The following is a 12,799-nucleotide window of genomic DNA, read 5'->3' as shown; positions in this document are numbered from 1 at the left end:
AGGCACAGAACATCTGGTGACCAAGGGCCCCCTGGGGCAGGAGGGGTATGTGTATGCACAATTGGGGACAAAGAAAATATGAATTTTCATTATATCTTTGCTCTGTGTTTTTCATCACATATATATTTTTAAAAGATAAAAAGTTAAACCTAAAGTAACATTTAAAACACCTAAATTCTGTGGCTGGAGGCACAAAAAAACTTTACCTACAGCTTTGCAGACAGATTGTGATATCTCTTGAGAACAAGGAGTAGAGAGGGGATGGGGGAGGGGAGGCAAGAAGAAAGGGAGGAAGAAGAGATTGGGCAAGGAGGGAGGAGAGTGCCAACCCCCAAGCAACTTGGAGTCCCTGCTTACAACTCCATCCCAAGTCCCAAAATAGTAAGTTTGCCTAAGAAGAGCACAAACAGGCTCTGATAAAAGCAGAAAAGAAATTATGACAAACCAAGGATCATCTGTGGGACTCAAGGTCCGGGCACTATGTGTGTGTGTCTATCTGTCTGTCTGTCTGTAACCCAAGCATTCAAGCAGGGATCCTATAGGGCCCCAGTCATTAGTCAGGCTCAAGGTCCTAATGTTATAATCCCATCTCCATTTTAGCAGCTAAAGAAACCTATTTCAACAGATTTTTAGGCCTGGCCCAATTCCAAGGACAAGCTAAAAACAATTTCTCCAAAATCCTAATCCCTTAACCACTAAACTCCATGTACCTTCAGGAAATGAAAGCTACAAAATGGAGTTGTACGATGCATTTGTATATCTATCTCTTGCTAAAGAGATACATATATGTTGTTTAAAAGCCCTCTTTAGCTGGCCTATCAATACTCTGCACTCAGAAGCACTGATGTATTTCCTCCAAGTGATTTGGCCCCAAAGGAATAATACAAAAACAGTCCCAGACTCTCCTGCTGCTAAGGGATATGACACAATGGCCATTAAGTGCCAGGAATGGCCAGACCATCTGGGGAGAGAACTGGAGGGCAGGGAATGGCCATAAGCAAAACCTTTCCATGTAAAGAATGCTCCACCGTATCCCTGGGGATACCAGCACAGGCATAATTTCCTAATGGTCTCAAGTTCACAGGCTGCTCAGGCCAGAGAAAGGAGGCTAGAGAGAGGGCAGGTGCATGTTTGGCTCCCCCTTCTCTAAGATGCTTTCTGATGACTGTTATGTGTTCAACAAGTAACCTCCAAATTAACAAGCACAAATGAGAGCTCACAAGCAGAACCACACTGGCATTTGGAGCCCTCAGACTTCAGTTTGGGGGAACAAGATCCTGATCCCCTGGATGGGCTCAGTGCAAGTCCTGGGCAGGTCTTAACCTGAAATCCCACAACCCTGCATGAGACCAAGTCCAGCACTTCTCCAGTCCCATCCCCACCCCTGAGAGGCACTGATTCTCCATAGTATACCTTGTGACACTGAGGCTTGCACCTGCCCCCACCACCTCACCTGCCTCCCAGAGGGAAGCTCACAGGACTACCCTCAGGCAGCTTCACAACTCAGGCTCTGAATTAAACTGCCCGTCCACCCCTGTGCCTGGGCACACGCCACTCCCTCTTCCTATTTTTCTCAGCATCCCAGGGCCATAGGGAACGAATGCCCCAACACCACACTGACTCTTTTCTTGGCATCCCCCCTCAAAACTTATCCTGTTTACACACTGTTTGTATTTCACAGGAAGCAACTATGACAAGGAGACAAAGCGTGTGGGAGGCAGGATGGCTGAGGAAAGCAGGGCTGTGTCACCATTCTTCCCCTGCAAGGGTGGAAGCCCAACACTGGCCTTTGGGAGATAGGTAGGTCCTTACAGGCAGCCAACAGGTTTTCCCTACAAACAGGCAGCCTGGTTCCTATAACGCTGACTTCTGAGATGAGAGTGGCCAAGACCAAACACACCATCTTCTCAAGGAGGCAGGTGGGAGCCTACCCTGATTGGTAAGGGGCAGAGCCTGACCAAGTAAGTGGAAGGGCAAACAGAAAACCAGGGGGAGCACGGCTCATGGAGCAGTAGGAGCCAGGCTGACTGGATGCAAGGATCCAAAGGCCTCATACAGGGAAAAGAGTTGTGGGGTTATCACAGGCAGAACACCCAGGAGCTCACACCAGGAGGACCCAGAACAGAAAGTATCCTCAGCCCAGTCAGAGAAAAGATCTGCACAGCACCTCCCTGGGCCCAGCTCAGAAAAAAGAGACAGCACTAGGCTGAGAGAGGGGTGGGGCACAAAGTTGTCAGACCAGTTTGCTAGACCAGACCTGGACAGCAGGAAATGCAAGCAACTCAGTTTTGGAAGCCTGGCAGATGGAGCTGTCCAGAGAAAAGTGGCAAGGGTTGGTTGGCCAGCAGATGCCGCTGTGTAAGATTAGTGGGCTCCAAGGAAATGAAGACCCAGACTATAGTCTTGGTCTTCATTTCCTTGGAGCCCACTAATCTTCATTTCCTTGGAGTCCATTAATTCCTTGAAGCTCCCTACTAGCCTGCTTCCTGGGTGCAGCAGGCTAGTAGGGAGGAAGCCAAGAGATAAGGAACCAGTAGATGGTGAAAATAAAAAGACCAAGGTTCTGGAAACAATGAGGGACTCTTATGAGAAGGGACACCCACAAGGAAAGACCACTCCTGTGGGACAGGGGTAAGTGGTCATGAGCTTAGACTACAGCAAGAACTATGGACAAGCTAAATACAGGTCACTGCTGGTCATGGGACACTGAAAACAATTCTGTCCTTCATCAAACTTTTTAGTCAGATCCTCTGAGCCCTCTGCTGAACTAGTTCTGACCTCCGGCTTCTGTCTCTATCTTAAAAGAGCCCAGTATTAGCAAAAATCCTGCTGAGTTGGTTTATTCCCAATATCCAATCAAGTGCCTCATCTGCCACCATTCACTAGTTAATATATAATCACTTGGGCCTACCTTCAGCAAGAATCCTGTTACATCATTTACAAAAAAAAAAAAAAATCCTTTCTTCTTAGAAATTTTCCAGGTCCCCCACACACTGTTCCTTAGCTGTGAAGACCCACTCTTCCTTTGTTGAATTTGGAGTTGAGCCCAATCTCTCTCCCTTACTAAAAATCCCATTGCCATTGTCCTGAATAGTTTGCCTAACTGTTTAAACAAGTGCCAGAATAATTTTTTTCTTGAACCATTCAGAGCTCCCCAAAGCTTCCCAGACCTATCAACTCCCACTCTTCACCCAGTGTCCCCTACACTTCAACTGGGGTTAGAGCTGGCATCCCCCTGCAAGCCTCAGGAATACACCCCTTTCTGACTGGGGCAAAGGACTGAAACAAGACTACTACCCTGCAGGCTGGTTAGGCACCAGGGAGATCACGGAGATGGATAATTGTTACTCAGTGGGCATTTACAGCCTCTCTGTGGAGCGGGGCACTCAGCACAGCTAAGTGCCCCTCAGACTGGGTACGTACTCTTGCTGTCCTGAGCCCCATCACAGCCTGAATTGCTGCAGTGAATTTATGGCGCCCAGTTGATCCTTCCTGGGAGGCCCCAAACTGAAAGTTAGGTGACATCTTCTTCTGATGCCTTAGACTCAAGACCCTGCCTAAGGACTTTGTGTCCTTGGATATGCTACTGCCCTGGGCCCTCACAGGATCAGGACTCTGACACCTCAGAATACAGACAAAAAAGTCAGGGGCACTCACTCCCTTCAAGATGCTGTGTGGGTCCCTCTCCTGAATGTCAGAGTTGTGAATTCCTCAAAGCCTCTTTTTTGAGTGCTCCTTGGGCTCTGTGGCATACATGAGCATAGGCCCAAGAACTGGCACACATATTCAGGGAAAACCCAGAAAGGGTTTACCAGCACCCTTGCTCTGGCCCCTCCCCAAATCTTACCCATGCCAACAGCGGAAACTCAGGTCTGCCTAATGCCAGGGAACACAGTCTGAGGCAGCACTAGAGGCCCACCTCCTACTAGGATCCCAGCAACCAACTGAGACAACTGTCATGGCTCTCAGTCATCCAGTGCAGGCTGACAGAGCTCAAGGAGAGAGGAGCCTGCCTCTCCAGCTATCTAGCCAAGGTCTTTACCCTGTTGCTCAAAGAGGGAAGCAGACAGACCTCAGGAGGTGAAGGTTTCAACTCTGGTCTGTCGAGGCCCACTTACAGGCCTGCTGCCTCCTAAGAGAAAACCACAGCCCCGCCCAGCTCCACCCAACCCTACCAGGCCCAAGAGTGGAGGAAGTGGGGTTCCCAGAATCAGCTGCTGGTAAGTATTTTGCTGAGAGCCTCCAGACAGATGGCACTGTCCCAAACAGAATATCAGGCCTGACTCGGGCTCTGGACCCAGTTTCTCAAATCTGAAGTGTTATTCACACCTCAAAGCAACCCAGTGAGACGAGAAGGCAGATTTGATTCTGCTTCTCTATCCAGAGGAGAAAATGTAAAACTGTGATCTAGGACACTTGGTCAGAAATTAGACACAACTTGAAAGCTGGCCTCCCCACTGCCCACTCTGTGAGCTGGTTGGTGCCAGTCATCTTCATGTTGAATCACCAGAGATCCTGAACAATGCCCACTAGCCAGGTACTGTGCTAACCAACACAATTACTTGCTCTATCCAAATGAAAAACATATGCGGTTAAGGGAGAAATGAGTGGGAGACTACAAAACCCTATGCTCTTCACAGTCAGAGAAGACACTGCTTTTTGGGTTTGGGGAAAGCAAACCCAAAATACTGGCATTCTCTAAGCCCAAGAGTTTCAAATCACCAGTCTACACAGCCCCCTGGGGACTCTGACGGCCAGCCAAGAGTGGGAACTGCTGGAGATCACAATCACTTGTTCCTCCATTCCACAGATGGGAAAAGAGGATCTGCAAAAGGAGAAAATATGCCTAAGGATAGTGAGTTAGCCATAATGCAGAAGAACCTGAGGTCTCTCCACCATTCCCATTGTCTGTGGGGTATATTGGATGTCACCAGAAACCAAGCAGGTAATGAAGCACAAAAGAAGAACTTCAGTGTAGCTCGCTTTTTAACATCATCTATGTTTTCTAATCCCTTCTAGTAGATGGTTCCAGAGAACCATCCCAGCCCCACACTCAATCCTGTTTGCCAATGAGTCCACCCTCCAGCTACCTACCTCTCCACACAAACACTCCTTTCCAAACTTCTAGGCCTGCAAGCTCAGCCTCAGAATACAAAAAGGGAAGGGGGAGGGCACAGTTGCCAGAGGTAACTCTACCTGTTCCTGCTTCAAGGAAAGGTGGCTAGCCACATCTAGGCGGGATAGGAAGTACAAGATATCCTAGAACTCACAAGCCAGGGCAGTGAAGTAGAACAGGAGCTGTCTTAACTTCTCAGGGATAATAATATTTCTCTTAAAAGGCTACTGGGACTCAGCAGCAAAAAGCAGGTATCATCATCCCTAGCAGTGGACTGGGACCTGAGCATGTGCTTAGTAAGAACCTCTGACCTGAAACTTGCCACTGGTTCTTGAGCTTCTGGATGAATGGATGAATTAATGAATGAGCAAAATAATATTCAGGAATTCAAGTAACTTACCCAGGACCAGAGGAGCAAAGTGCCTTTGCAGACCACCTCTTACTATCCTGAAATGCATTTTTGTTTACCATACCTCTGCCTTTCAAATGTAGCACCTCAATTCATCTTTAACTTAAATGGTGCTTCTCTAATTCATGATTACTGTTCCTGGTGACATAGATACATACAATGATAAGAGGATCCCCTCTGTGGGAAGAAACCACAGAGGAAGGAACAGTGGCAAGCAAGTGTTGGGCATAAATGCTATTCACCAAATGTTTCTGATTCTATCTCCTCCCCACTTCGCAGGTAAATATGGCCATGTGACTTGCTTCAGCCAATGAAATACCAGTTCTAGGCAGATAGGCTAAGAATCAGGGGAGGATTCATCATGCTCTCTATCCCTCTGTTCAAGTGGCCAGGAATGTTCCAATGAATCCGTATAGTACCATATGTGGTCCTATAATGAGGACAACATAAAGACAGGCAATGGATATGTAGAGTGAATGAGAAATAAACCTTTGTTGCTTTAAGCCTCTGAGATTGTTGTTACCACCATCAAACCCTGATCTCTCTAGACAGATATAAGCAGTGACTTTTCAGTCACTTTTCCCATTATCTGTCCTTACCACATAAGCTATATCAGCAGTCAATCAGCAGGGATCTGGAGATACCTGCTGTGTGCCCAGGCTGTGTTAGACTCCCAAGATGCTTTCTGATGCAGGGATATAAAGGCAACTCCCCAGTAAGAACTTAGTCTTTCTGCTGTGGCCAGGTTTGTTCAGTATATTAATCAATTTTAATCACTTCTTGGAGGACAGCATTAAGTAATGCCTGTTTCCAATTAGCAATCAGGAAATCCAGCTCAAATTGAAAACTCAAGCTAAGTTACTCTGTGACCTCTCTTGACCACTGTTTCCTATCTGTAAAATGAGGTGGTTAATATCATCTCACACTGGGTTGTTTCAAGGATTAAATGAGTTAATATAAGTAAAACTAGGATAGTTTACTGGTTTAAGTCTCAGTAAATACTAAGCCTCAACAAAGTCACTATTACTATCAATATTAAACCTGCCACATATTTGCTGTAAGCTTCTCCAAAACCTTCCTAGATTGTACACCAGCAAAGGTTTCCCAGGACTGGCACAATGGCACTTCGTAGGTGCTGCCAAAATGAATTCTACTCAACTGAAGTTAAACAAGGTCAAATCCCTGAGCGCATTGTGACCTAGAATGAGGCCTCAGGAAATGGTTCCATACACCCTGGCCTCCCTGGGAACTTCACTCCCAAAACCTGCAAAGCAGGCCCCTCCCCTCCCACGCAAGGCATGAGCTTCATCCTCCCACTCCCAAACATGCAAAGGGAGGAGCAGTCCTCACCTGTCCTAAGAGATTAGCACAGCTGCTAAAAAAGGGGTGGATCTTCCCTGGGCAGACAACACTTCTGGAGCCCCCTCTCCTCCATGCCCTTTCTTCCTGGGAGCAGCCACAAACCTGCAGAGGCATCCATGATTCAAATTCCTGTTTGATGCTGCTAAACTCAAATCAATAAACACTACTGGGCACCTACTTAAGTCCAGCCTGGATTCTAAGACCACACAGGTTTTACAGATGGTCAGGGAATCACTAGTCCTAGAACACTGCCTGCAACAGTGCCAGATCATATTAGGTGGTCCAAGTAGTGGAGTTCAGAAATGAAAGGAAGAGACTGACACATCAAAGAAGTCTTCACCTGAAGGTGGAGTGCAACAAAGGATAACACAATGAGAATGAGGGAAAATTTATCTGATAGCCTGGTTTCTAAGGTCTGACCTCGAAACAATAGAAATCTTCAGAATGGGGCCTGGGGGTATAGCTCAGAGGTAGAGCATTTGCCTAGCATGGTGTGAGGCCCTGGGTTCAACCCCTTAGTGTGGCAAAGTGCAATGGCACTGCAATCGCACTGCAAGCACACGCGTGTGCGTGCACACACACACACACACACACACACACTCGGAATGGGACACAAAGCTTAGGGACCGTTGAGGAAGGGGGGCTAGAAGGCAATATGGAGCCATGATGGAATCTGGCCTTCATTCTGAGGGTGCCAGCACCCAGGAGCATCCCTGAAAGGAAAATTGCCTCCACCAACCACTGTACTGGCTGAATGTGGATCTCCAGGTTTCCTTTCACAAAAGGGAAGGGGTGGCCCAAGCACTCAGATGGCACTAACTTCTACTTCCAGGTCAAGGGGCAGGGTGAAGGCTTCTTTGAGGATTTGGCATACAGTTGACACACCAGCTCAAGAGTGACCTCCTGTAGAGCAGATTCTGGCTCTCAGCACACCTGCAGAAGCTCCAACTCAAAGCCCTACACTCTCTGGCATGAAGTCCTCAGACCAGCATCCAGGGACAGTTATTTAGTACTCACCACGGCTTGGTGGCCAGCGCCAGAATACCAACGGGCTCATGACTTCCCCAAACTCCGACTTTCTACGGAGGCCAATTTTAAGTTCCCAAGACACACGTTTAAGTGGTCCCAAGGCCAACGTCCCTACACACACACACACACACACACACACACATACACACACGCAAACTTCCTAACCTCCGCAACGGGGACGGAGCAGCAAGCTGGGATGAGCCACAAAACCAACCCGGCCAAAGCTTAGGCCAGGTCAGGGGTCGGGGGGTAGGGCTCTGCTTCCAAGCACGGGGAAGCTGGGTCTCCACGTACTCAAACTCCGGCAGCCCCAAGCCGGGGCCAAGCAGAGTCGGACGCACAGTCGCGTGCGCGACTTGGAGAACACCCATCGCTGAGCAGGGGGAGGGGGCAGCCCTCACTGGCCTGTACCCACCCCTCCACCTTCAACCCCGACCCTAGCTCCCGGGTGTCGAGGTGTTTGGCTACGGAGACGAAGAGAGCGCCCACCCCGGGGCTCGCTGCTGGGGAAAAGCCGAGCCCGGAGCGACGGCGGGAATCCAGCCCCTCCCTCGCAGGGTACTCCCACCCCCGCCCGTCCCCGGAGGAGGCCAGGGCGACTGAGTCAGAAGCGCCAGCCGGATCACCCGCCGCGCCTCTCACTCCGCCCCGAGCCTGAGTTCGGCTCCGCAGGGTCCGGGCCGCGGCCTCCAACCTCTCGCGGGCGATCCAGGCAGACAAAGCCAGCGCCGCCCGCGGGGCCGCCCCCGGGCAGGCGAGGAGGCAGTCTGAGGGACAGAGCGGGAATCTGGGGAGCAGTCCTTGTCTCCGGTGGACGCTGACTGGGGAGTTCGGCCTCAGACAATGAGGGGGGCAGGGCCCGACGCTTCGGCTGGGGCTCCGCGCGATACTCACCCGGGCGCGGCAGCGGCGGCGCGGCCCGGTCGGCCGAGGAAGTTAGAGCAAGTTCGGCAGCGCCAGGCGGGAGGGCGCGACTCGGGCCGTCCAAGCGGCGGGGGCGGGGCGCAGAGGGGCGTGGCCGGGGGCGCGGCGCCTGGCGCCGGCGAAGGAAGGGGCGCCGCTTCCCTTCGCCGCCCGGTGCGGCCCCGCGCCTGGCCCCGCCCCGCCCCGCCCCGCCCTCCGCGGATCGACCCGCCCCCGCCGCGCCCCGCCCCGCCCCGCCCCGCCTTCCAGCTCTTGGAGCACCCCAAGCTGTGAGGCCGGATCGCCGACCCGCCCCTTTGTCCGACTCTGGGCGGTGCCCTAGGCTGGGGTCAGCCCTGGTCCTTGCCCTCGCGGTGGGTGAGCGGCGCAGGCGGAGCCTGGACCCTGGGCGGGCGTTTGTGGCCACAGCGAGCAGTCGGCCGAGACACGCTGCGCGAACGCCTCTCCGGCCTTGCCCCAGGCTTGGCCCCAGCGGAGAACAGCGAGCTGTGGGAGGCCACATCTCAAGGGATGCTCAGGGCGACTGGGTAGAGGTGGGAGAAGGATTAGGAAAATGGCTGTTTTGAAGATGGAAGGCGTTCTTGCCCGGCCTTGGAAATCCAAGGTGGGGGTAGTCTGTAAAAGAAGAGATGGTAAATTAAGATTTTTATTTCTTTGCATACAGAACGCTAAGGACTCGCTCCTTCCAGCCTTGATGCTAAAAATACCACGCTTTCTTTGTATCTCCTGCTGAGATTTGTTCCTCACCTTTATGATGAGGAGGTGGCTGAGGTGATTCTTGGCGGCAGGGAGACCTGAAGTACAGACAGGTATGCAAGGGGATCCACCCTGCTGGCATGCATCTCCTGATGAAAAGGCTGACCTTCCTAGCATCGGCCTCCCTACTTGTAAAGTGAAGCACAGGCACACAGCTGTTGCTTAAACTCATAGAGGGGACGGAGGATCAGGTAGTTGCTCTGCCTGGCAATGCATAACAGGAATCTTACTAGGCTGAGGGCACAGTCACCGCACATCTGTAAGCCCAGCTATTTGGGAGGTTGAGGCAGGAGGATCATAAGTTAAAGGCCAGGCAGCCTGGGCGATTTAGTGAGATCCTGTCTCAAGGTAAAAAGGGCTGGGCATATAGCTTAGTTGTAGAGCGCTTGCCTAGCAAGTGGGAGAAGGACCTGGGTTCAATTCCCAGCCCTACAAAAACAAAAACAAAGAGAGAAAGAGAGAGAGAGAGAGAGAAACTTGAAATGGTATCTGTTCAGTTCATTCCAGTTATTGCTGTTTCTCTAAGGGGATGCAACTGTCTCTGTGACACCCCAGGTAGTTTAGGGACCTCTATGGGAACTTGACCCTCCATTCATTTTCAGCAGACAGTGTTTGATTGGGGGCCTGATGTGTGTTGGGCCCTCTTTTCATGCTGGGTATGCAGTGTTCTTGAAGTAGAGGGGTGAAAGCTAGAGTGTAGTATAGCTATCATATATGGACTACCTAACAGGAAACAGAGAACTTAGAAAGAATCTCAAAAGGGATGTGGGCATATAGGAGGCTTTGGTAGAGATTGCTAGATTACCCTAAAAACCATTCTCACCCTTTCCTTTCATAATAGAATTTCTCAGCCTATTCTGCAATTATGTATGATCATGTGACTCAGTTCCAGCCAGCAGGATGTAGGGGTGATCATGTGCAAATTTTAAATTGGCTTTAAAGGAAATAATGTGCTTTCCTCAGCCATTGTTCTTTCTTCCTCACTGGAATATATGGATATACTGTTGGAGCTCCAGTAACCATATGGAATCTGTAGTAGAAGCCATATATTGAGGAAGTTATGGAAGAGTGAGAATAAATGTGGGTTCCTGATATTTAGGGAGTCACCACACCTACTCAGCTACCTACCTATTGACTTTTTATATATGTTTAATCTTCTATTTTCTGGTGCTTGTGACCACATTTAATTTTGACTTTCATTAGACTACAGAGGAGTTTGTTACAATATAAATTATCCCAGAGCAGGTTTGTACAGTGATAGGAAAGATCTAGGATAGAAGGAGCAGTGACTGAAGAGCAGACTAAAGAACATGGGATATGGGCACTGATGAAAAGGTCACCTCTGATGGAAGGAGACTGCCACAGTTATTAAGAAAAGGACACAGAGGCTGACATATTTCCAGTGAAGAGAAGATGACCATTCACATCTGATGATATCTGCGTAATCCTGGATGTGAAGGTCATGAGCATAGAACAAGAGGAAGGAGAGAGTGAAGACAACTTTGTGAACCATAGACTGAGTGATGTTGGAGGTTCTGCCAATCTGAGCAGCCACTGGGACACATTTTTCTTTTTAGACAGGTTGAACACACTGCTGCAGGTTCTTAAGAGGGTAGGAATATGAGGCTGGGGTTGTGACTCAGTGGTAGAGCCCTTGCCTAGCATGTGTGAGGCACTGGGTTTGAGTCTCATCACCACCTAAAAATAAATAAATAAATAAAATTTTAAAGAGGGTGGGGAAGATCCCTCAGAGTCCGCATGTCCTACCCCACCTCACTCCACCCCATCCCCCAGCAGGTCTCACTGGACACTCACATCTGATACTCCTCTGCTATTCCCAGCTACCCAGCTTTCCCATTTTGACAGCAACATGGGGTTGCTTCTGAGAGCAGCAGAGAAACTCCATTCAGAACATGTTTATTTCCTTTATTAAAAAATAAAAGAATTAGGATACAGACAGCCCTAACTTATAAAAGAATTGTATTGTAACTAGTAATTTCCTTTGCAGGCTAGTCCCTAGGACTATAATTGCCAATAATATAGCTGAATTAAAGTACAGACTACAAGCCTGGAGTATGGATTGTGGAAACAAGGAACAGTAAAGAAAGAAAGAAAGAAAAGAAGTCAAAAGTTTCTTTTCCTGAAGCAAATATCAATTAAAGTTTAAGTGGAAGAACTTGGTTTTTGTCTTCCTCTGAATTCCTCCATAGTCCTTTGTCCTGAAGCTGCTCTTGCCCATCCTGGGCTGTACAACCATGTATGTACTGGCAAGGGGCAGGCACAGGGGACCTTAAAGAGAAGAGGGATTTGGTGACAAACTTTCCTAATTCATAGTTTTTTCATCTTGTGCAAACCATATGACATCTATGAATCTTAATGTTCTTACCTAAAATGTCAAGGTCTTAGTAATACCCATCTCACAAGCTCCTAGCACAAATTGGCTACAGGTGTAGGTCAGTGGCAGAGCACTTGCCTACCATGCATGCACAGGGCCCTGAATTTGATTCCCCAGCACCTCCACCTCCCCCCCCCCAAAAAAAAAGAGAGAGAAAAAAAAGAAAGAAAGAAAGAAAAGTATCAAATGAAATAAAGTTTGTAAAACTGAAAAACAGTAGGTAAGCTGTGAAGAACTCTGTTATCCAGGAATAATTTCTTATTAAGGCCAGACTGACAAAGCTCTTCACAATAGTCAGGAAATAATTAGTTGGAAACAAGAGGCCTCTACTTAAATCAATGTAGGAAAATGGGGAGGGAAGAGATTACGGGAAGGATATTCAGGTCACTCAGAATCGAAAGAAAAACCTGAAACCAAAGTTATTCCGGAAATTCATGGCTGATACTAGGGGCTTCCCAGACCAGGACCCCCTGCCTTTCTCTCCTACTTCTTAGAGTTTGCCATTTCAAAAGTATATGACTGTGAATAATTCTATACTCTAGCTTGATTTGGACAAGTTCCAAGAAAGATTTCTAATTGGTCCAACTCTTGTCATGTGCCCATTCCTGGACCAATCACTATGGTGAGGGAGATGGGATACCATAATTGGGCCATCTTGGGTCACATGCCCATAGCTCAAGACCTATGTTAGAAGAAGGGATGGTGTCTGCAGGACCAACATCATAATTCCTGGCAGAGTCTTGTATAGCCGGTCCTAGGCAACCACTGAAAGGTTTTAGGCAGAATAATGACATTGACATGTTTGTGC

The 12,799-nt window shown here is 48.9% G+C and overlaps 1 protein-coding gene across 4 annotated transcripts in view; it reads right to left on the bottom strand.

Annotated features, from left to right (window-relative positions):
* The window catches only part of Tspan14 (tetraspanin 14), a 56,210-nt gene extending 47,289 nt beyond the window's left edge, over positions 1-8,921 (bottom strand). The window contains exons 1-2 of one of the 4 annotated variants that reach the window (XM_076834972.1): positions 8,811-8,921; positions 6,876-6,989 (exon numbers count right to left, since the gene is read on the bottom strand). The gene's annotated coding sequence lies outside the window, so the exon portion shown is untranslated. Of the gene's footprint in view, positions 1-6,875; positions 6,990-8,610; positions 8,695-8,810 lie in introns of those variants that run through there. The other 3 variants (XM_076834971.1, XM_076834974.1, XM_076834973.1) reach the window with 3 other exon arrangements.
* Between the last annotated feature and the right edge of the window lie 3,878 nt (positions 8,922-12,799).

This window comes from Callospermophilus lateralis, chromosome 15 (genome assembly GCF_048772815.1).
Source record: "Callospermophilus lateralis isolate mCalLat2 chromosome 15, mCalLat2.hap1, whole genome shotgun sequence".
Lineage (NCBI taxonomy): Eukaryota > Metazoa > Chordata > Mammalia > Rodentia > Sciuridae > Callospermophilus > Callospermophilus lateralis.
Note: the sequence above shows the minus strand (reverse complement) of the source record. Positions and strands in the feature narration are given on the sequence as shown.